This window comes from Myotis nattereri (genome assembly GCF_964212035.1).
Source record: "Myotis nattereri genome assembly, chromosome: 8".
Classification (NCBI taxonomy): Eukaryota; Metazoa; Chordata; class Mammalia; order Chiroptera; family Vespertilionidae; genus Myotis; species Myotis nattereri.
In genome coordinates, this window is record NC_138083.1 from 74,538,588 (window position 1) to 74,561,000 (window position 22,413).

A 22,413-nucleotide genomic window follows, 5' to 3' on the forward strand; every position below is an offset into this window, starting at 1 on the left:
AACATAAGCCAATGGCAAGGTGCAGCAGGAAATGGCTAACTGGCCTTTTGTTTTCTTTTCTTTTCTTTTTTTTTTTTTTGGAACACCTTATAATGCTTTTTAAATTAATTAATTAAACTTTTATTTTGAGATCATTGTAAATACATAAGCAATTGTAACAAGTAACACAGAAAGGTGCCTTGTATCCTTTATCCAATTTATCCCAGTGGTAACATCTTGCAAAACTACAGTATAATATCACAACCAGGAACTTGACCTTGATGTAATTTATCAATCTTTTTTTTTTTTAATCCTCACCCAAGGATATTTTTTCCAGTGATTTTTAGAGAGAGCGAAAAGGAGGGTGGCCATAGGAGGGAGGAATGGAGAGAGAGGGAGAGAGAGGGAGGGAGAGAGAGAGAGAGAGAGAGAGAGAGAGAGATTGGTTGCCTCCTGCACACGGCCCAACTGAGCCAAGGATCAAACCTGCAACCCTTTGGCTTGTAGGGTAATTATCATATCTAGTTTTATAAGAAACTGTCAAACTGTTTTCAAGATGGGTTGTACCATTTTTCATTCCCACTAGCAACATGAGTGGTCCAGTTTCTCTGCCAGCATTCTGACTGTCACTGGCTTTTATTTTAGCCATTTAGATCAGCGGTCGCCAACCTTTCGGACCTCACGGACCACCAGTGATCCCGCAGACCACCGGTTGGCAACCGCTGATTCAGATAGATATTATTGTTGCCTTTTTAAAATGAGCTCAGAAGAGTTGAATTCACAACCACACCATGTCATCATGATGGTCAGACCTCACTGGGGGCTGGTGGACCACATGTCTACTTTCCCCCCTTCCTCAAGTGATAAACATTCAGTGAACGCCTGCTCTGTGACAAGTTCTGATTCAGAGATGGATTTAGGGACCGGCTCTGCCTTGTAGTAAATCCCAGTCAGTCAGTCAGTCTGTCTGTCAATTTATCTATAAATTCATTTAATCCTCCTGACAAGCTAATGAGGTAGGTACTATTATCATTCCATTTCATAGGTAAGGAAAGTGAGGCACAAAGAGATTAAGTAATTTACCCAACATCACACAGCTAGAAAATGAACAAGCCAATCTGCCTGGGGTTACCAGGAGAGGTTCTCCAGAGTAAAGGGCCATTGATAATCTCAAAGGATGAATAGGAAGGAGTTCACCAGGTCAGAGGGAGAGACATGGGCTGAGAGGGAGCTTGGCAATGTTCAAAGGCATGGAGAGGGGTTGACCACCATAGAGGGAGTTCTGGAAACAACACACACAAACATGGCTTGAAGAGGATGTTGCTACTCAGCCCAAAGGGAACAGAAGTCTCAGGGGGCAGTGGGGAGCAACTTGTGACTGTAGACCAGACCTAACCTGAGAGCCCCCTGTGGCCCACAACATGGCCCACACGATGTTTTACAATCTCATAATTCACTGCTTGTGTCGAAAACTTGGAGACGTCATCGTCAAAATCGAATTTTCAGCTTTTCTTAGACCATCTCAGGACCTGGCCATGCTGGGCTCACATGGCCACAATCAGCAGGTGTTGAGTGGGACTGTCCCCTTCAAACAGGCACATACCCTCTAATTTACCACAGTCCCCACTGCCCCCCATCACTCTCACCTGATTTCCTTCACTAATTGGTAACACTTGCTAACGCCTATGGTCATTTGTGCTTGCAAGCCCTGTCTTGGGCAAAATGAAACCAAAGTCTCCAAATATCCGCAGGTCCAATCTACACAAGAGAGAGAAGATAGTCTGTGAGCCTCCCCAGTGCAGAACAGGACCAAGGTCCAGGGGGGTCACTGAGTGCACCCACAGAACAGACGCCAGCCTCCGGAGCTGTCCAACAAGCAGTTCCACAAGGCGCTCCTGGTCCAGTGGCTGTCTCAGGAGGTAGCCCATTCTTCATCACTCACTGGACAGTAAATTTCCACTATGTCATCAACCTGAGGACTCTGTAAGATTTCTTTCAGCCCCAAGATTCTGTACCCAGACAGCTACTCATTTCTTCATTATTAATTATTTACTGATCACTTGCCAAGTGGGAGACACCAAAAGCATGCTAAGGCTGAAGATAAGAATAACCAGACCCATCACTTACACTGTGAAAGCACTTCATTCCTTTGCAAGAACTTGCCCGGCCATCATCTCAACCAAGTGTTTCCCTAAGTGTGGAAAGAGAAGCCATACTGAAGGAATTTTCAAAAGGTACAGGGCAAGGTTTAATATAGCCTGGGCTCAGAGAAAACAAGTATCCCCTTTTCACTTCTTTTTTAATCTATCAGGTTGTCTCCCGGAGAAAGTGTCAGCTCAGTACTAATAGACCTTTAACATCATTATAACCATGCCAATCTCCCTTGTAAACAAAGAGAAAGCAGGCCCCGGGCAAGTGATTGTATCCAGGATAGAATGTAATGACATGGCTGTGTTTTCTGTGGATTTGTTTCTTTATAGTAGTGACATAAAATTTCCCTTTTTAATAAATCTACTTCAGTGGAAAGCTAGCAACGTGATAGCAACGAAAAATTAAATGATGATGGCATTTAAGGTTGGCAAAGATTGTTCATGATTGACATTTGGAAAAGCCACCTGGCCACCCAGCCTCAATGATGACAATCTTATAGAGAAGCATTTGTACGAGTTCATTAGTTCATCTGACAAATAGTTATTAGGCATCTATCACATGCCAGGACGGTGCTAAGGGCTAGGGATACAGCCGAGTCAAAGATGGGCACAGTCCCTGCCCATTGGAAGGATGACACAACAGAGGCACAAGGGAGTGGGTGACATGCTCCAAGGATAGAGACTGAGCTAGTACCTCGAACCCTGACTCCCAGTGCAGTGCTCCCTCCCTGGGTCCAAGCCCCAGGCAGACCAAAGACACTGCAGTGAGCTCCCTGGCTCGGGCAGTTTGCTCAGGATTAAGGAATTAAGGGCAGTTGCCCAACCCCCTGGAGAAAGGTGAGGACGATGCCTCCCAAGGGCCAGTAAAAGGGGCCAGAGCACATTTTCTCTGACTTTGTTCCCCCTGCCAGCCCCTCCCTTCTCGCCCCTCTGGGTTCCCTGGAGCTGGGGCTCCAGGACAGCTCCCTCTTGGCTACTGGTTTTCAGGTGACCTAGTTTTCCCCAATAGACACCTCCTCCCACCCCTGGCCGAGAAAACCCTGCTTGGTCTAATTAAAGACTTGCCACCCTACAGCTAACCCAGCAGCTGGGCGACTCCCAAGACAAGGTGCTGGCCTGGGTGCAGGGGTAGCCCACAGGGCTGGAGGCTGGCCCCCTTCCTGAAACCTGTGCACACCTGTCTTGTGCTTCCAGAGACAGGCCTGGATGGTGATGGGGACACAGCCCAAACTGCCAGGGACCTGGGAGAGTAACAGCATCATCCACCCTTAAAGGGATCCCAAAGGCCTCAACTGGAGGATAACCAGCTCCTCGGAGACATGGAGCCAGTGTGTTGTGGAAACATCCAGGTGGATCATCCTGTGGAGAATCGGGCATGTGGAACCACAAGTCAATGGAGTGGCCAGGCTGGCTGGGCAGGTGTGGGAGGGGTCTGCAGAGGCCAGTTGTGTATGGGGGGGGGGGGGGGACCGGGGGTGGGGGGAGGCAGGGAGCTGTGTGATGTGAGAAGAGAAATCAGAAGCAAGGCAGAAAAGAGTGGGGTACTTAATTTTTCCAACAACTGTCTGTGTGAAGTCGGATAGATGAGCCAAAATAGCCTGACTGTGGGCAGCAGGAAGTCTGAGGCCAAGGCATTTGACCCTCAGTGAGCAGGAGCAGGCTGTTAGGCGAGCCTTGATTCAACATCTGCTGCTGTCTGGCACCGCCTGAACTGGCTCCTCTTGCTGCGTCCACTAACCCTCGCTGCCTCCGAGGGGAGAAACTGAGTCAGTGCACAGCCAGGGAAGCAGGGGCTACGCTCCACAAAGCTGAGCCTTGAGTGGAAAGGGGGAGGAAGGTGCTGGGGCTTTGGAGCTGGTGTGTGTGTGGTTGGGGGGGGGGGGGGGGGGAGGGGGATGGGATGGGCAGGATACACTACAGAATTCCTCCTCCCCTGAAATGAAAAGAAGACTATTACAAGAGTATTGTTTGGGGGATGAATATGCCTCTGGGGAAACAAGAAGAGGAAGTCAGTTTGGTGATGGTCCTTACAGTTTCCCCATTATCACTCCCAGCTAGGTCCTGGTTGGCCGGAGCCTGTCAGCAACCGCCTAAGTCCAGGTACAGTGATTGGCTGGGATAGGCACATGACCTAAATTGATCCAATCAGAAGCTCTTTCTTCCCACAGCCTGCAAACCCGAAGCATGGATCCCCGTGGCTGCTGGAAGTGACCTTGCCACCAGCCATGCAGGAAGCTGGCCTTTGGATAAAGGCAATACTTGCGAGTTGGAAGAGGGTCCTTTAAGCTTAGGGGCCTCTCGACTTCAACTTTCCAAGTCAATAACACCCCCTTCATCACTTAAACCAGCTGGATTGAATTTTGTTACTTGAAGCCAAGAGCCCCCTAACAGAGCAAAGCGGTTTTTAGGGATGCAGGAATGGGGACCCCAGAAGGAACTGTGGGCTGAAGCAAGACAGTGACCTCTTGCTGGGACATGCTACCAGATACCCTCCCTTTCCAGAACGGTGGCCACTTAGGGCCCTTCAGGCCCAAGCCCAGAGCCAGCCTTGAGGAAGGGTGGGGAGGCCAAAACCAGGCTCCTGAACCCTGAGATGGGACAGGAGGGCCCAGGCTTTGTGACTCCTCACTCCCAAGGGAGCAGCTGTTGACACATCTTTGGACTCGAGCCTAGTGCCTTGAGAAAAACAATGCGAAGGAAGGTGAATTCAAATGGAAGAGGCATTAAAATATGAGTCAGACAGTGTCTCAGAGTTCACACTGCTTAAAAGAAAATGTTATGATTTTTTTTTTTTTTGAATAGCCCACATCCCGTCACGTCCGGTGTCCAGGCCTGGGCAGCCACACTCAGGGAAACCCTGCAGCTCCCGAGCTCACGTGCTGCTGCCCTGCCACACCCCTGCAGGAAAGGGCCCCTGCTAGACCAGTTCCTGCCCCCACGGAGCCACCTGCCCCAGAAGTGAGCTGTGCTTGCCCCTGTGGTGGGAGGCGTGGGCTACTCTGGGGACGAGAAGCATCATGGAAGTGGAGGACGGCCAGAGAAGCTGACCTGCCCATCTGTCTGGACTTGTGGATTTTGAGGCCTGTTGCCCCAAGGATTCAGTGTCCAGCGCATGCAGTCACAATGTCTGCTGTGGCTGCCTGTGCCCCAGCTGGGCACCCTGAGTGCCAGCAGCCTTCGCCTCCCACCACACTGCGGCCCAACTGTCCCTGCCCTGGCTGATGGAGAAGACGCAGTGCCCCACCAGGGCCTGTGCAGTTGCCACTAGGAGCCCCTGCTTCTCTTCTGCGAGGAAAACCAGGGGGTATGTGCTTGGTGTGTAGCGAGTCCCAGGAGCACCAGTCCCACTCCATGGCGCCCATCGACGACGAGGCCTTCGAGAGCTATGGGGAAAACTTAGTGTCGTCTAACGGCCAAGATGAAGAAAGCCATGCATTTACGGGACATGGGAGTGAAGGGTGCTACTAGTGGAAGAACACGACAGAAAATCAGACTGAGACTCAGTGCAGAGGTGGCAAAGCTACACCACTTCCTGGCTGAAGAAAAGCTGTTTCCTCAGAGGTTGAGCAAAGAAGAGACAAAGAAGAAACAGACTGAGAACATATTAAAGCTCCATCAAATAATCACTTCCTTGAAGAAGCTCATCTTAGAAGCTGGGGAGATGAGCCAGAGCCCCATCCTGGAGTTGCTTTGGAATCCAAAAGATCTTTTGAGCAGGAGTGAGAACCGGGACAGAAACTATTCCCTTGAAGTTCTGAAGGTGAAGACTGTGTGCCATGATGATGAAGGAAATGCTGAAGTGATTCCAAGTGGCTATCAGTTTAGCTGAAGACACAGCTCATCCCAACTTGTCTTCTCCCAGGAAGGGAGTTATGTGAAAAATGGAGCGTCAGCCAGTTCTTGGCCATTATTTTCTACAGCCTGGAACTACTTTACTGGATGGAGGAATCCTCAGCAGACGTGCACACACTCCATGGAGAAATCTCAACATGCCATTTTGGGGGAAAACTTTTTCACTTAAGGGAAACATTACTGGGAAGTTGAGAACCGAGATAGCCTGGAGATGGCTGTGGGGTCTGTCCAGAGGACATCATGGAGATGGTTGGTAGTTCATAAATGTCCCCCAGGTGGGCATCTGGGCTATTTGCTGGAGTCCTGCTGGCTATTGGCCCCTAACAAGCTTCTCTGTAAGTCCCACCAGGCCAGAGCCAGCTCTTCACCGGGGTAGGAGTTTTCCTGATGATGGGGCTAAGGGTATCTCATTCTACAGTGCTGTGGATGGAGTGCCCCGACACACTTTTTCTTGTCTTTTGTCTCATGTCTCTGGCTGTTTTTATTGTTGTTGTTGAGCCCATTAGCATATTTAGTCTTGCCACTAGTGACTGGTGGGAAATGAGGCTATTCTTTCCTACCCAAGAACTCCCCTCCCCCCATCCTGTATCCTAGCCCAGGGACATCCCTTTCTTGGCCCTGTTCTCTCACTTCATACATTGTGACCCTTGGTAGTACATCAGTATATCCCCTCAGACTCCAATTTCCTGTTTTGCTCAACTCCCTTTATGTCTTATGCATAGATAGATATGGCAGACACTGTTAGTAGCTTTTCTAGTAGCCACCTGCCTCCACTTCTCTGCTTCTCTTCTGGTTGTTTCTAACTGAGCTGTTTGGTATATGCCTTCCATGTGCTTCAGGAGAAGTAGTCCCACGTGAGGTAGGAAGGAAAAATTTCCACGGTGGGAAAACTTTCTGGGGAATGATTTTGTAACTTCTAAAAAGAGATATTTGGAAAGGCATAGCTCCTTTCGGATGTTAGCAGCTGTGTTGGAACTGAGGAGAATACAGTAACAGCGGAAAGGAATAAGAAACACGGTCTTTGTTGGCATCGTCAAACTTGTAATTTCCCTAATCCCAAACTTCTCATTATCTAAGATTATTGCTCCCTTTTTGCATAAGGCAATTTTAGTCACATTTTGGCTACTTGAAATCTGAGTATCCTAAGGCTCATAGCATGGATAACCCACAGTTTAGGCTTATCTCACTTTTTCTGAAAGTTGACAAACTTGTAGAATCCCAATTCAATCCAGTCACGTAACTCTTCCCAGTAAGTACTGATATCCCTCACTTTTGTGGATCAGAAAACTGACGCAGTCTTCCCTCACACTGCCCATGCTATTATTACTCTTCATCACCTGACGAAGGTCTCAGCCTTCAAATGTTCATTATGTTATCCATTTATCAAATCCATATATTGTATATGCAAATTTATTAATATATTGAAAACTTTGAAAAACACTTACGTACTTACTGGGCTAGCCTCTTCACATACTGCTTTCATATGACTCTTGTAACAGCTCAGTGAGATGGAAATTAAAATCCTATTTTTACAAGCGAGAAAAAAAAAACTTCAGAGTGACTCACTCATTATTGCTTAGCTGGCAAATGGGAGCGTTGGGACTAAAATCATATCTGTTTGAGATGAAAGCCTACACTTTTTTGTACTCGGCATTTATTTGTAAGCATTGACTAAATGCAGATTGTGGGTCTGCATCATCTTTGTTTCTTATTTTCTTACATGTTTTTATCCTATATACGTGTTTTTCTCACTTCACCTTTTCACTCGCGATTGGGTACACTCAAGAGGATTGTGAAAATTGCTAGATATTTTTAAAATAATAACTGTTTTGTCATAAAAGTTGTGTACTTATTGTAGGAAATTTGGAATGTACAAAGGCTGTAAAGAAAATTAAAGTCATCAATTATAAAAACAAAGATTTTTTTCCTTGTTCTTAAGCTATTCTTCTTCACACAATATTGGCAGCAGCCTGGAGGAAGGCGGCGAGTGCTTTCTCCCTGAACTTCCTGTCGCACTGAGCACAAGGGGGAGAGGAAAACAAAACACAGCCCAGGCTTCCCCTCGTCCTTGGAGCTCACTTGGGGCCCACTTTCTCTCCTGAAGGATGCACAGCCCCACCCTCCCATAACACATCTATTTGAATAACAGCATCATCCCCATCCCAGTATAACGATGCTTTACTCATGAGCAAAGAGACTTCGGGGCCCTTTATGCTTCAAACATCTAAATTAGAAATTGTCTCCCCCAACCCCATTCTCATGGGATTTGGTGGACGGACTGTCCTGTCCCTTCTGAGATGAAACTTCTTGACTTCAGGTATAATCATCCTAGACACACATCCTGGTTTAAATCTGTTGTGGGATGTGGGTTCCCCAAGGGTCTGCTCCTTAACTCCATCTCTCCCCACTGAGCTTGTTCATTTAGATCTGTATGTGGTGGCTCTAGGCTTGGCCCTGACTTGTCACTGTCCTCTGAAGGCCCAATTTGGCAAGATTTGAGGGTGGGGGCTCAGGAAAGGGCAATAGGACTCAGAAACCACAAGTTCACCCAGAACAAAGAGGGATCAATCAACTAGTGTATTGTGAGCTGTCAGGGAAAGAATCACGCCCTGCATGGGGATAAAAACCCAGCTGGCCTCTCTCTGAACTGGATGGCCATATTGGGATTATAGGGACTAGGCCTTAACAAAAGCCATGAGGGAAAGGATCACCTTTGTTCCAAGTCTCTAGAGAGCAGAGTTGGGATCATGGACAGGCAAAATGAAGACATAGGATCAGCCTGTCATGAAGAAATTATCTCATGTTAACGATTCAACAAAGCCCAGCCATGGCACGATGCTGGGGTCCCCACTCCCAAGAACCCCATGGCCACTAACGAGATTGCTGAGAGAGAAGGTCCGTGTAGGGGTGTAGGTGTGACTGGCCTAGTGAGCCCCAATCCTGGCCTGGCAGACAGATCATCTGCACTAGCAGCAAGCACTCTATCATATGTATTTGCAGTCCAGCAGTTGGTATCCACCAGGCTAGGCAGCCTGTTAGAACCATTCCAAGTAGATACTGATTGATGGTGTTTTGGATCCGTTCTGCCTGTGAAGGTGATACAGCTTTCTCAGGCTCAGCTCCAGGAAAACTTCAAAGGAAGCCACAGCTCGAACAGGTGAAGGAAAGCCCATGAACACATCAGTCTTCCACGCTGAGCTTCTCCCCGAGAACCTGAACCTACCGAGAGGCCCACACACTTGTGGGTAAGAACGCCAGTGTGTGGGAGGCTGCAGGGGACAGAACGAGGTGCCAAGGATGGAGCACACACAAGGCTGACACGATGTCTACGAATACATTAGTCAGTCACAGTGACAGTGCTAAACCAAACAGCCAGTCTTCTAAAGAAGCTTATGTAATAGCTAAGCACAGGGAAATGGGAGTCGAATTACATATACTGTTTCTCCGGGCTTGGGGGAATGTGGTCCACTCCCTCCCTTTGCAGGGAGACAAATACTCCCTTTGCAGCTGGAGGGATCATTTTCCAAAGGAGGCCACCCGCCCTCCTGGGTTACACATTTAGTAAACGGGACAGTCACTCACATTGGCTAAGCCTGCGATCTGTAAGTGGTGGCCCTAGGCCTGTCTCCTCTGTCTCCCTCTTGGAGAATGACATCTTTGGCCCAACTTTGGTGTGCTGTGCCAGCTCTTAGTTTGTTTTGGCTACTTGGAGCACTGTGAGGGCATGGGTTATGAGGCCATGTGTGATAACAGGAGGAATGAGTGTTTGATTGATTGAAACTGCCTACCACAGATAAAGGAATGGGAAGTGGCTGTGTGCACTCTATTCTACATTACGCTTACCTAAACTTGGATTTCAATTCTTGCCTTTGCCCATTGTTCACAATCCTTTAGTCTTAAACACAAACATCTAGAAAGTTATTAGAGTGAGTGGAAGGACCCCTCAAATCCTAGTATACCAGCCAAACAACAACCCAATGGTCATGGCCTCAATGGTAGATGTAGATTCAAGAATAGCTTGGTTCTAATAGGAATTTCTCCAGTAACTTGCACTAGGGGGTAGAACGAAGAATTGTAGTCCATCCCCTTAAGTTAATTAGATCCAGGTTCTAAGAAGCTGCCATCTTTACTTGAGCCAACTCAAGCAAAGGTAGGCAGCCCCTGCAGCTGACTGCCACCTCTCCCAACTGTCCCTGGAGAGTAGGGAGATAAGCATTCTGGATGGGGTCCATTCTTGAAGGACGAGGGACAAAGGCACTACAACCAGCTGTGGATCACTGTCTTGTCCTTTCCAAGCGTCTTGGACCCCACACCATTGCCAACATAAAGGTACCCCTAGCAAGCTATCTCTTCCCCTTTAGCCAGGGGTGTTCTTAGCCAATAGGGAGTAGCTGGGATGGGAATTTTAAAAAGCTTTTCATATTGTTTGTTCACTGATGTTTATAGATTAATTCCAATGGAACAAGGACAATAAAAAGCACAGAATTAGACTCAAAGGAGACCGTCCTCCACTAGAGGAAGAAAGAATGAGGAGGGGAAGAATTAGAACAATGCAGAGAATGGATACCAATTAACTGTACAGCCAGTAAGTGATGGAGCTGGGATTTGAACCCAGGTCTGCTTAATCCCAAAACCTATGTACATAAAAAAAGAAGAAGGAACTAGGAATCACACACACACACACACACACACACACACACACACACACACAACACATTAGTGCTTTAAAAAATCTGCCCCATGAAATGCAAGGCGATTTCAGAAAATCTACAATATTCATAATCAGGGAGATAAGAGGACATTTTTTAAAACATTTTTTTATTGATTTCAGAGAGGAAGAGAGAGGGAGAAAGAAATAGAAACATCAATGATGAAAGAGAATCACTGATCAACTGCCTCCTGCACACCCCACACTGGGGATCGAGCCCACAACCTGGGCATGTGCCCTGACTGGGAATCGAACCATGATCTCCTGGTTCATAGATCAACACTCAACCACCGAGCCACGCCAGGCGAGCTAAGAGGACATTTTGACTAAGAAACCAGACAGATCAATTTGTAATTGAGCAAATACTTGTTGAAGTCAGTATAGAATAAAACATGTGCTTCATGAAACTAAAGATAAGCATCACAGAATCTATAAAACACATAAGTGAAATGAACCCAGAGATAACGAAGGCGGGGTAATGGCAGCTTCTGTGCACAGCACAGCTTCTATGTGTCAAGCTCTTCACATGTAACATCTCTTGAAATCATTGCACCAACTCTGCACTGTAGGTATTGCCTCCATTTCAAAGAGGAGAAAGCTGATGCTCAGAGAGGTTAAGGGATTTGTAACTTGTTCCAGTTGGTGGCGAGCCTCTCTTCTGATTGGTCTGTGCCTGGGCCGTGGTGTTTAAGCATTTTGAATAGCTCCCCTGCTTGAAAATAAACAAACAAACAAAAACGCCAGACAGGGAAGATAGCCCACAGGAGCACAACTGAGAGCAACAAGAAGAATCCTTGAAAGAGAATAAATGAAATCTATGCAGAGTGAGGATAACAGTGAAGCCATAACTTCCCCTACTACTGGAGCTGCCATCACCCTTTGGAGGCGTAAGCAGGAAATATCTGTATCTCATGCTAAATTTCCTAAAATCTGCCTTCCAAACCCCTGTGGGCTCAGCCCCCTATCACCAGTATCCTTTCCTTGGTGAGTGCTTGCTCGTTTTCTACTTCACCCAAACCAGATTCTTAACAGCAACTGTCCTCTGTGCTCTACTCTCTGAGCGATGAAGCTGTCAGTAGACTAGGTCAGGAAGTTCCCAGATGCTCTGCATTTTGGTATGAATTTTCCACCCAATATGCAGTCTTTGAAGCCTCTGAGTACTGGGTGTGTGACCTGCCAGGTCACCACACAGAGAAAAGCAAGCTGCAGTACACTGCCTTCACATTGCTTCGGTTCCTCCCCGCTGTGATCTCCAGCCGAAGTTCCTTCACTTTGATTTCCTCCTCTTGGATCCTCTTGGATGTAAGAACTCCAAGCATACCTCTGCTTCCCCTCTGACCAGCTTTATTTCCATTGAACATGGTACATTCTTTGTAAGTCACAGAGTCAATCCCATGAAAGCACTGTTACCATCACAATTGAATTTATCTCATGTTGAAATCTCCGGTTCACTTTGTTAGCCACTTTGGTCTACACTCAGACATCTGGGTTCCTAATATTATTTCAATCATCTTACTCATCATTTTCTCCAGCAAATTACTGAACATCCTCTCTGTTTTATACCTTATGTTACCAATTAACTGGTTTCAGAAAATTTTCTCCCCTAATACACTTTCATTTTCAATTTAAAGCCACATTCATTTAGTCAATAAATACTTATTGCCATCTACTATGTGCTAAGCAATAAATTGGGGGGCAGCTCTGAGGGTCTCGTTTTTTTAGTTATATATTCTTTTTTTTTAATTGATTGGGGTGACATTGGTCAACATGAACACAGGTTTCATGTGTGGGTTTCTATGTTACAAATATATATTATTTTTTAAAATTCTTTATTGTTTAAAGTATTACATATGTTTCATTTTTCCCCCATTGCTGAGGGTCTCTTAATGAGCAAAATTATTTGCCAGAAAGGCTCTGCTTCTTGTAATGACAAAGTAGCTCTTAGAAGACTTCCCCTCCCCCATATAATAACTATTATAAACTCTGGAGTAAGAGGGAGAGGGAAAGAGAGAGAGAGAGAGAGAGAGAGAGAGAGAGAGAGATTATTGAAAGGCATTAGATTTGTTCAGCAACAAACATACATAAACTGGAGGGGAGTCAACACTTGAAAGAAAGAAACAGCAATAGGTGATGTCCCTCTTTTTATAGCTTTTGACCCAAGGACAGGCCCAAGTCAATGTTGCACATGGACTACAATTTGGATAGAAATCTTTACTCTTAATTTTTGAGGAATTAGAGGACAGAGTTCAGGTAACTACAGCTGGAAAGTAAGGAGAGACATCCCAGAAAAGAGCCACAGAACAGTAGCCCCATATTCTGAGTATATATTCTGCCCAAATTTCCATGAATGATGCATGTATAGGGCAGGTTTCAAACAGCCCAACTAAGGCTAACAGAACTAAAGAAAGATTTCAGCTAATGCCCACTCAAGAGAAATTGAGTTTAGAATTTGAGTGTGGTAAAAAAAAAAAAAAATCATTACTGTTTTGAGAAATATAGAATCAAGCGTCTCTTCAAGTCTCATTCACAATATTCAGGATGTAATACAAAATTACTAGGAAAAAAATGTTTTAAACAAACAGGAAAATGTGGCCCAAACTCAAAAAGGAAGATAATCAATAGAGATCTACCCCAAGAGGACCCAAGATGTTAGAGTTAACAGATAAGAATCTTAAAGTTGCTGTTATAACTTTGCTCAAGGGTGTAAAGGAAAATATGCTTGTAATAAATGAACAAACAGGAAATATCAGCCACTGCATAGAAACTACAAAAAGAACAAAAACTATTAATCAGATCAGCTAAATCCTCACCAGCACCTTCCTTTGCACTGTGAGTTGTGCTTTTCATTTAGTCAATAAATACTTATTGCCATCTACTATGTGCTAAGCAATTTTTTAAAAATTGATTGGGGTGACATTGGTCAACATGAACACAGGTTTCATGTGTGGGTTTCCATGTTACAAATATATATTCTTGAAGGAGAATAAATGAAATCTATGCAGAGTGAGGATAATAGTGAAGTGCTAATATTGACTTCAATGGTTTTTGTGTTTTTTTTTTAGCACCTTCCAAGTACAAGGTATTGGGCAAGTTTTGGAAAGCTAAAATACAACACAAAATCTTAAGCTTTCGTCACAAAAAACAAACAAACAAACAAACAGATCTTTTCATCTGACAGCATCTCTCTGTTATAGTAGATACACACACACACACACACACACACACACACACACACACACGGCACTTCTCCTGTCCTCCCTTCTCTTTCAGGTCTTAAATCAAGAAGAAGAAATTGAGCCCTGCCTGGTTTGGCTCAGTGGATAGAGCATCAGCCTGCGGACTCAAGGGTCCCAGGTTCGATTCCAGTCAAGGGCATGTACCTTGGTTGCGGGCACATACCCAGTAGGGAGTGTGCGGGAGGCAGCAGATCAATGCTTCTCTCTCATCGATGTTTCTAACTCTCTATCCCTCTCCCTTCCTCTCTGTAAAAAAATCAATAAAATATATTTAAAAAAAAAAAAAAAAAAAAAAGAAGAAGAAATTGAAGTCCTGCCATGGCCTCTTTCCAGCTCCCAGATCACTCCTGATGGAGCCATTTGCCCCAGAGAAAGCACAGAGAGGAATGAGGGTGAGGGGCAGGCTGTCAGGTTTGATACACCCCACATTCTCCTTCCACAGCAAAGGTGCCCTCAACTAGATGATTAGACAGACCAGTTCTCTAAAAACTCTAGGTACAGACATAAAAGGGAGTCAATGGCCACTGTAACATTCTTTCATCCAGTTTCATTAACAGGTGTTTTGCTTTTTCAAAACCTGGTAAGAAAGGGGTTCTCAAACTTGGCTACGTGTTGGAAACACTGGAGATGCTGGGGACGTATATTAAGATCACAGAGCAAGACTACTATATATCCACCAAAATGGCTCAAAAATGGCTTTACGTCAGGAAACAGCAACTGTTGGCAAGACTTCTCATATACTGGGAATATAAATTGATACAACCACTTTTAGAATATCTTGTGAAGCTGAGCATACACACACCTTATAACCCAGCAATTTCGTTCCTAGGAATGTATCCAACAGAAATTTCTATATACACTTTCCAAAGGCATTTACAAGAATTTAATAGCACTATTTATAACAGTCCCAAGGTATAAACTGTCCAAAATGCCCACCAACAGTAGTCTAGAAAAGAATTATGGTGTATTCACACAAGGGAACATTGTACAGAAATGAGAACGAGCAATATACAATTGAACTCTCACAAGGTTAACCAAAATAAGCCAAACACACACACATACAAATACAAGATATGTGATTCCATTTATGTAAAACTCAGTAGCAAGCAAAACTGATCTACGTTATCACTCAGGATAGTGATTTTGGAGAGACAGTGACTGGGAAATGACATAAGGGGTGCTTCTGGGGTACTGGTAATGTTTGTGTGTGTGTTTGTTTTAGCAGGATATGGGTTACAGAGGCATGTTCAGTTTGTGAAAAGTCCATCCTATATTTGTCTTACCTTAACTCATTAAAATTTTTTAAAATATTGATGCCTGGGTCCCACCTCCAGAGAGTCTAGTTTAATTGATCTGAGGTGCAGCCAGGCATTAACATTTTTAAAAGCTCCCCTGGTGGGTCTACTGTGCATCCAAGAACCACTGTGTTACAACTTGGCAACCCTCCCTACTATTTCTTGGAGCAGAAAGTGCCGCTGCTTCTCTAGAAAAACTAAAGCAGATGTTTTTTGTGGAACATAGGTAGCTCCAGGGGGGGTTAATATGTTGTTTCATGGAAAAAGAAGTCCATCATCAAATATTTAATTTTTAAAAATTTTAATGATCAACTGCATTTCTAGAGCTAAGTGCTTTATCTACATTATCTCATTTAATCCTCACAATGAGCCTATGACAAAGGAACTATTAATCTCTATGTTACAGAAGGGTAAACCAAAACTCAGTGGGGTAATTCAAGGTCGTACAGCCAGTAAGCAAGCAGGGCTATGACTCAAATCCACATGGGCCTTGACACTGAAGCTCATGCTCCTTACCTTTGTCCTAATTTGCCTCTCTGGGGCAGTACTTGCTATAGGACTGAACAAAGCTTTTACTAGGCTAAGGTGAGTGGTGGGTTCTACAGCATTCCCCACAGTGGTTTCTTTGTCTCCACCCCTTACCTTCCAATCCTCCATCCACACCACTGGCACATTTTTTCATTCTGCAACCAAGTCCGATTCTGTATTTCCATTGCAGGGAAGCATTTAATCTCTCTGTTGCCTATAGGGTCAAGTCTTAACTCCTCAGCCTAATGGTTCAGGCCAGCCAGTGTGTGGCTTTGACTTTTTAACTCTATCTCTGGCCATCCTAATGTCCCAAACTCACTACACTCTCAATTTCCCAGCTACACTGAACAGTCTGATGGTCCCCACCATTTGCTGAGACCCTGCTATGTGTCAGGGTCTACACATAAATTCACTTTAATCTCCACAATGAGCCGTTTTAAACAGGTATCATTATCCCCGATGGATAGATTAGAAAGTGGGGGCTCATCTGGACATGTCCAATGTCATAACTCGTGACAGAACTAGGACTTGAGCCCAGATTTAGATTTGTCTGCTGCAAAGCCCATGCTGGTTTCACCACAGCACACCCACCTCCTCACCTTCACTCATGCTGTTCCATGGAGTGGCAATACCCTTCTTTCTCTCCACCTGGCAATCTCTTCTCTGTTCTTCGAGAGCTAGAGCAAGTGCTATAATAATCCTATCTATCATCTCTTAAGTGCTTTCAAGGCACCGTGCTCAGCACTTGACTTGCCTTGTCTCATTTACACAGTGTCTCAATGCTCTTTTTATTCCCTCTGAATTGTTCTTCATCTGCCCTGTGCCAAATGGGTTTCTTTCTCCTCTCTAGTTCCAAGGCATGTGACCACATCTCTATTGTGGCGCTCAGCACTCTTCAGTAATTGTTAGTTCCCAATCTGCCTCTTCCATTGGACTAGATGCTCTTGAATGACAAGGCATATACGTTATTCACCTATTCATCCTGCTAGAGAGCCATCCAGCATAAGGTAGGTGTTTCAAAAAGGAGAGAGTTGTCAGAAGGTGGGAGACCATGAGACTGAAAATTCACAGATTTTTCCATCAGTTCTGTCATGGGGAGTGGTCCTTGGGTTTGGAACCAGAGCTGTGGCATCAGACAGACAAAATAGACCTGGCTGCTGGGGGACGAGGTCACACTGAAGGCCAGACCCAGGACACACCTCACCTGGCTCCCGCCTTGCCTTCCATGAAAGGATGGGATGGGATTGCCCCTGGCTTCACGGTCTCTTCAACTCTGAATGCTTTGTAATTGGCTCCACACACCCCTGCTTAGGTGATTTGTTGTAAGACGACGGTTAGGCTCAGTCCACAGCGCTGTGTCAGAAATTCTCAACTGCTCCTTGCCTTGTGCTGTTCTTAAGATACCCCAGTGAATGAAGATCTCCAGGACAGGTGGCCCAAAGAAAATGAATATCTAAGGTGTGGCTCCCCAAAGGTGAGTAGATTAGCTGATCATACCCTTTCTAAATAGATCTATACTTTTTTAGTTGGAGGCCCCTTTACAGGAAAAGAGCCCTCTTTGATGCTCACTCATCGCATTGAACACCTTTTTAGTGTGCCCGGTCTACAGTGGGTGCTCTTCAGAGCACACCACCTTGTGACCGGGATAGCAGCCTGTTCATGCCACCAACGTCCAAACTCTATGAGCTCCAAGGCTGTCAGTTTTTAAAGCCAGTCCCTGCTCCTTTGCTCTCACTCTTATGGGACTAACATGCATTTGCCCAGGTATGAGTGATCAGTAAGCACTCCCAGCGGCAAACTCAGCTGGGTTTCTGCACAGCCTCCTTCCAACAAACCCCTTTAGAAAACAGGGGAGCCACCAAAGAGACTATTTCAAAATTAGTTGTCCCTTCCCAACTGCCCACCTCTTCTGCTGCCCCCACTAGAGGTTAGCTGCGTGATTTTTTGGCTTCTAATCAAGTCCTTTTCTTTTGAGGATTTCAAGTCCCACCCCACCCCCCATCATAACGTATATTGTATTTTAAGAATTCATTTGTGATATTCATGAAGATAGAGCTTCTCAGACAAAAAGTTAGGTTCTTTATGCATTCCTTTAGCACACTTGAACCACACTATCTTTCTCTCTTTTTGTTGTTGTTGTTGTTGTTGACCCTCACCTGAGGATATCTTTCTATTGGTTTTTAGAGAGTGAAAGGGATGGGGAGAGAGAAACATTGATGTGAGAGAGACACATTGATTGGTTGCCTCCTACAAACCCCATGACCAGGGCCGGGGATGGAGCCTGAAACTGAGGTACGTGCCCTTGACGGAACCTTTCCATCTGTGGGCCGACGCACTATCCACTGAGCCAAACCGGTTAGGGCTTCCCTTATTTTTAATTGCCCAAGTCTTTGATTACTCCAAGAGACAGGGATCAGTGAGGGCAGAAACTGGTTTAATATAATTTTATGTTTTTCATTTCAAGCATAAAGCCAGGTAAAATGTAGATCTTAAATATGTAACTACCTTTATGTAGGCCCAATCTAAGGAGTGAATTACTGTGGAACCTGACTCAGAAACATGTTTTCCATTTTATTCTATCAGACTGGCAAAACTTAAAGTTACTTAATACTCAGTGTTGGAAAGGGGGATGTATTCCCACATACTGTTGATGGAATAGAAATTGGTTTGGCCTCTTGGGAAGACAATTTGACAATGTCTGTCATCGTTCAAATTGCAGGAAGTTTTCCTTATAGATAAAATCATGCCAGTGTACAAAGATAGACACTGTACAAGCAAGGATGTTGTAGCATCCTACATTTGTAGCAGGAAAAAGCTGGAAACAATCTCAACTCTCAGCAAGGAAGTAGAAATAAATTATGGTAAATTTTTATTGCTGGAATATCATGTAACCTTAAAGACTGAGGCATATCTATGTGTGTTGACATGTGCTAAGATAAATTAGCTGAAAAAAAGGAAGTTTTAGAAGAGTGGTTAAAAAGAAAAAAAAGGATAAACATGTAAATGAATATGGGTCTGTCTATGTATAAGAAATTTATGGAAAGGTACATAAAACATTCAGGAATTTCTTCTCGGGGAGACGAGTGGCTGGGGGTAATGTTTGGGGAAATATCACTTTCCATTTTCCACATTTTCATACTGTTTAAATTTTAATAATGTATTTGTATTCTTTTGTAATTAAAAAGCATAAAATACAGCAATAAGAAAACAAAAGCTGGGTTGTATATGTTAAAAAAAAACAACTAATGAAAATCTGGAGGCAATTGTCCCTATTTCTTTAAAAGGCAAGAGGCGATGTCTATAAGGTGACCTTTGCTCTCTGCCCAGTCCGTGGGATTGCCCATGATGACTACACAGTTCCAGAGGGATGTGGAGACGGCGACAGTCACCGAGAAGGGCCAGACCCCTGAAGAGGGTAGGTATGAGAATGTGTGCCTTCTACTTGCACTTGGACCACAGGAAATGAAGCCAGTTCTGACTGAGACTCTGAACCTTCCTCGGAGCCAAGAAATTCTGAGAGCTCACCAGTGTGGCACAAACACTAGGGCCTCTACCCAGTGCCAAGAAGCAAAGGCTAGGGGTGCCTAGGTATGTAATGACACACGTGATGTGGGTGAACAAAACAACGGCCCGGCCGGCAGGGACATCAGCGGCACAGGGCTCTGCTCACTTATCCTCTCTGCTCTGAAGCCATCTGTGACTCCCAGGGGCGGACTTTGCTGATACTAACGTAATAATAATAGTTGAGATGTACATCCTACGTGCCAAGCAGAGGCTAAATGGTCAATCATATCATCTCATGATACTATTATTCCTATGTTACACAGCGAGAATCTGAGGGTTCGTGAAGGTAAGCAAGTAACTTGCTCAAGGTTGTAGTAAGTGGCGGAGGCAGAAACCAAACCCAGGTCTGACTCCAGAGCCAGCCAAGGTCACTGCTAGCCTTCCCCCATTTGGGGAAAAACTAAAAAAGGGCAGCCCCTCAGAGTAGAGTCATGGAGCGCCACAGCATTTCATCCAAAGAAAAGCCAGAGACTGTAATGATCGCATGCAAGGGCTTTGAAGCCAGATGATCTGGGTTCAAATCCTTGCTCTGCCACGTACTGGCTGTGTGGCCTGCAGAAAGTCATTGAACCTCTCTGTGCCTCACTTTCCTCTGCAGCACAATCAGTAATGATGCCACCCCTGAGAGTTGCTAGGACTAAAGAGCTAAAAAGACAGTGATCAGCTCATAATAAGCACCAAATGTTAATTATTATTACTCTTTTTTGGCTCAGTGGATAGAGCATCGGCCTGCAGACTCAAGTGTCCCAGGTTCGATTCCGGTCAGGAGCCCCAGGTGACCCAGAAAGAGTATGTTCCGAAGCACTTGACGCCCCTCACACTTTGCTCTGGCTGGTTCACTTGATCCTTGAGAGCCGGCAGCCATCCTTTCACACTTGGTCCCAGGCCTGGGCCCTGGACAAGGTGCGCAGTAAATACATGACTCGGCAAGCCAGCCAGCAGAGCAGGTGGCTGTGCATGCAGGCACGACAGGCTGGGTTTGATTTTGCGCTTGAATGGGTTGCACCAGGGACCCCTCACCTTGGGATTCCCCAGACCCTTGCTACTCAAAGTGCAGTGGACAGATCAGCCGAAGGGCTTCCCCTGGGAGCTTGTTAGAAATGCAAGCCCTCAGTCCCCAAACCTACTGAATCGGAGTCTGCTTCTTACAGGAACCCCAAGATGATTCATGAGCAAGTTTGAGACATCTACCTGAGATCCCCTCCCCCGTCAGAATAAGCTCTGACCAATGTGCACCTCTAACCCATCCAAATGCCCTTTAGGGATAATCTTTTCCTTCAAACTCCCAGAGAGCCCAAGAATGACACAGCCTGATCCTTCCAATAGCCCAGATCCCATCTCAGCAGCCAGCCTGGGGCTCACGGTGAACCTTTGTTTTAATCGGTTATTTATGTCAAGGCCCACGTTAAAATACACCTTCCTAACACATTGAAAGGGAGACCACAACTGCAGCCTTTACAATTCCGGGGTGTAAAGCATTCCCTTCTTTTGCACAGAGTCGTGACTCCTGCTTCCCTGGCCAAAGCCATCCAAAGACATCGGATGGCCCAAAGAAAACAAGCAACGTCTTCCCATTGGCCAAGCTTTAAATGATTGGGCAGATTTCACACTGGAGCTCGACCTCATTAATCCAAGGCCTATCACAGTGCTGTAAATGTCAGTGGAAAATAGCCATTCAGCGGGTTTCCTTCATTCCACTAGAAAGGGAAAAAACAGGAAGCTGACAGCAGCTGCGCCCCAACTTGGCAGATCCCAAGGGCCCAGCTGACAGGGCGTTCCTTGTCAGCACCTATGTTCCCCTGCCCCGGCCTGCTTGTCCAGATGAAGGTGGGCCCTGTATCTACATGAGCAAAACGCAGTGGTGATTGCAATTCAGATCATTCAGGCCCCCAAGCACCTACTTGTGAAGGAAAACAGCGTGAATTTCTTTGGCCTGAATTTCCAATTGGCTGATCATCATTCAGATCCATCTAAACCTCTTCTTCCCATTCAAAATGTCCTGCAAGCCAAACCTCTGGACTTCAGGGGACATAAGGTGTTCCAAGACCTCATTCATCTCTTTAATGCATATTGATTGTTTCCCGTGTGCCGGGCATCATGCTGGGCAACCAGGGACACAGAGATGAATGAATTAGACACAGTCACTGACCTTATGGGGTTTATAGTCCAGTCTAACCTTTCTCAGCCTTGGCACTATTGGTATTTGGAATCATATAATTCTTTGCTGTGGGGACTATCCTAGGCGCTGTAGGATATTGGCAGCATTCCTGGCCTCAACCCACTAGATGCCATAGCACCCCTCCCCAGCGGTGACAACCAAAAGTGTCTCCAGATATTGTTACATTCCCCCTGGGGAGCCAAACTGCCCCTAGTTGAGAACCACTGGCCTAGTGGTTGAGACAGACAAAAAGAGTAATGACCACAAATAACCGCCTAATCACAGTTTTGATAAGTACCACGGAGGAAAATATTGTGGGTACTACACCAATATTATCTACAACTTGGAAGCCAGGCATTTGTGTGTGTGTGGTGTAGTTACAAATCCTTATGATAACTCTGAATGATCTCTATATAATATATGGTCTATATGATCTGTATTCCAGATGAGGAAACTGAGGCTCAAGGGGATGAAGAAATTGTCCAAGGTCAAAAGCCAGTGGAAGGCAGGGTCAGGATTTGAACCTTGGCCTTAAACTCTGCCTCTCATGGAAAAGGAGAAGGGTATCTGGTTACATGATACTCTGACCAGCCATCCTAAAAGCCTCATTCCTTCCTGGGGTCACTGTGGAGCTCAACCACCTGCTACATTAATCAAGCTACAAACTGCCTACGTCAAGGCATGTTTGTGGGACATTACTGGGCCGAGGAATGTAGCCTGAACTCTGAGACACCCAAGAACACCTCCCCGTTGCCAAGGGCCTGCAATAGGACCTTACCAAAAGTCAGTGCTGGGGGAGCATGGGGCAGACCCTGTCCCCAGATAACCAGAGCACAACCCATGGAGACCCATCTCCTAGGTGCCTACTGCCCAACACCCAAGGAAGCATACACAGTGAAAAGACCCTGACATTCTACAATCAGCTTTAGGTATTTATAAGGAG

General features: G+C 45.5%; 1 protein-coding gene and 1 pseudogene across 2 annotated transcripts in view; one reads left to right on the forward strand and one right to left on the reverse strand.

Moving 5' to 3' along the window:
* The window catches only part of PPP1R16B (protein phosphatase 1 regulatory subunit 16B), a 96,349-nt gene that overhangs the window by 69,658 nt on the left and 4,278 nt on the right, over positions 1-22,413 (reverse strand). The gene's annotated exons all lie outside the window — the stretch shown is intronic.
* LOC308522971 (E3 ubiquitin-protein ligase TRIM4-like) overlaps positions 1,401-22,413 on the forward strand; it is a 30,974-nt pseudogene continuing 9,961 nt past the window's right edge. The window contains exons 1-4 of the transcript in view: positions 1,401-1,544; positions 5,398-6,353; positions 17,149-17,222; positions 19,076-19,163. The product of the transcript in view is annotated as an E3 ubiquitin-protein ligase TRIM4-like (transcript). The remainder of the gene's footprint in view (positions 1,545-5,397; positions 6,354-17,148; positions 17,223-19,075; positions 19,164-22,413) is intronic.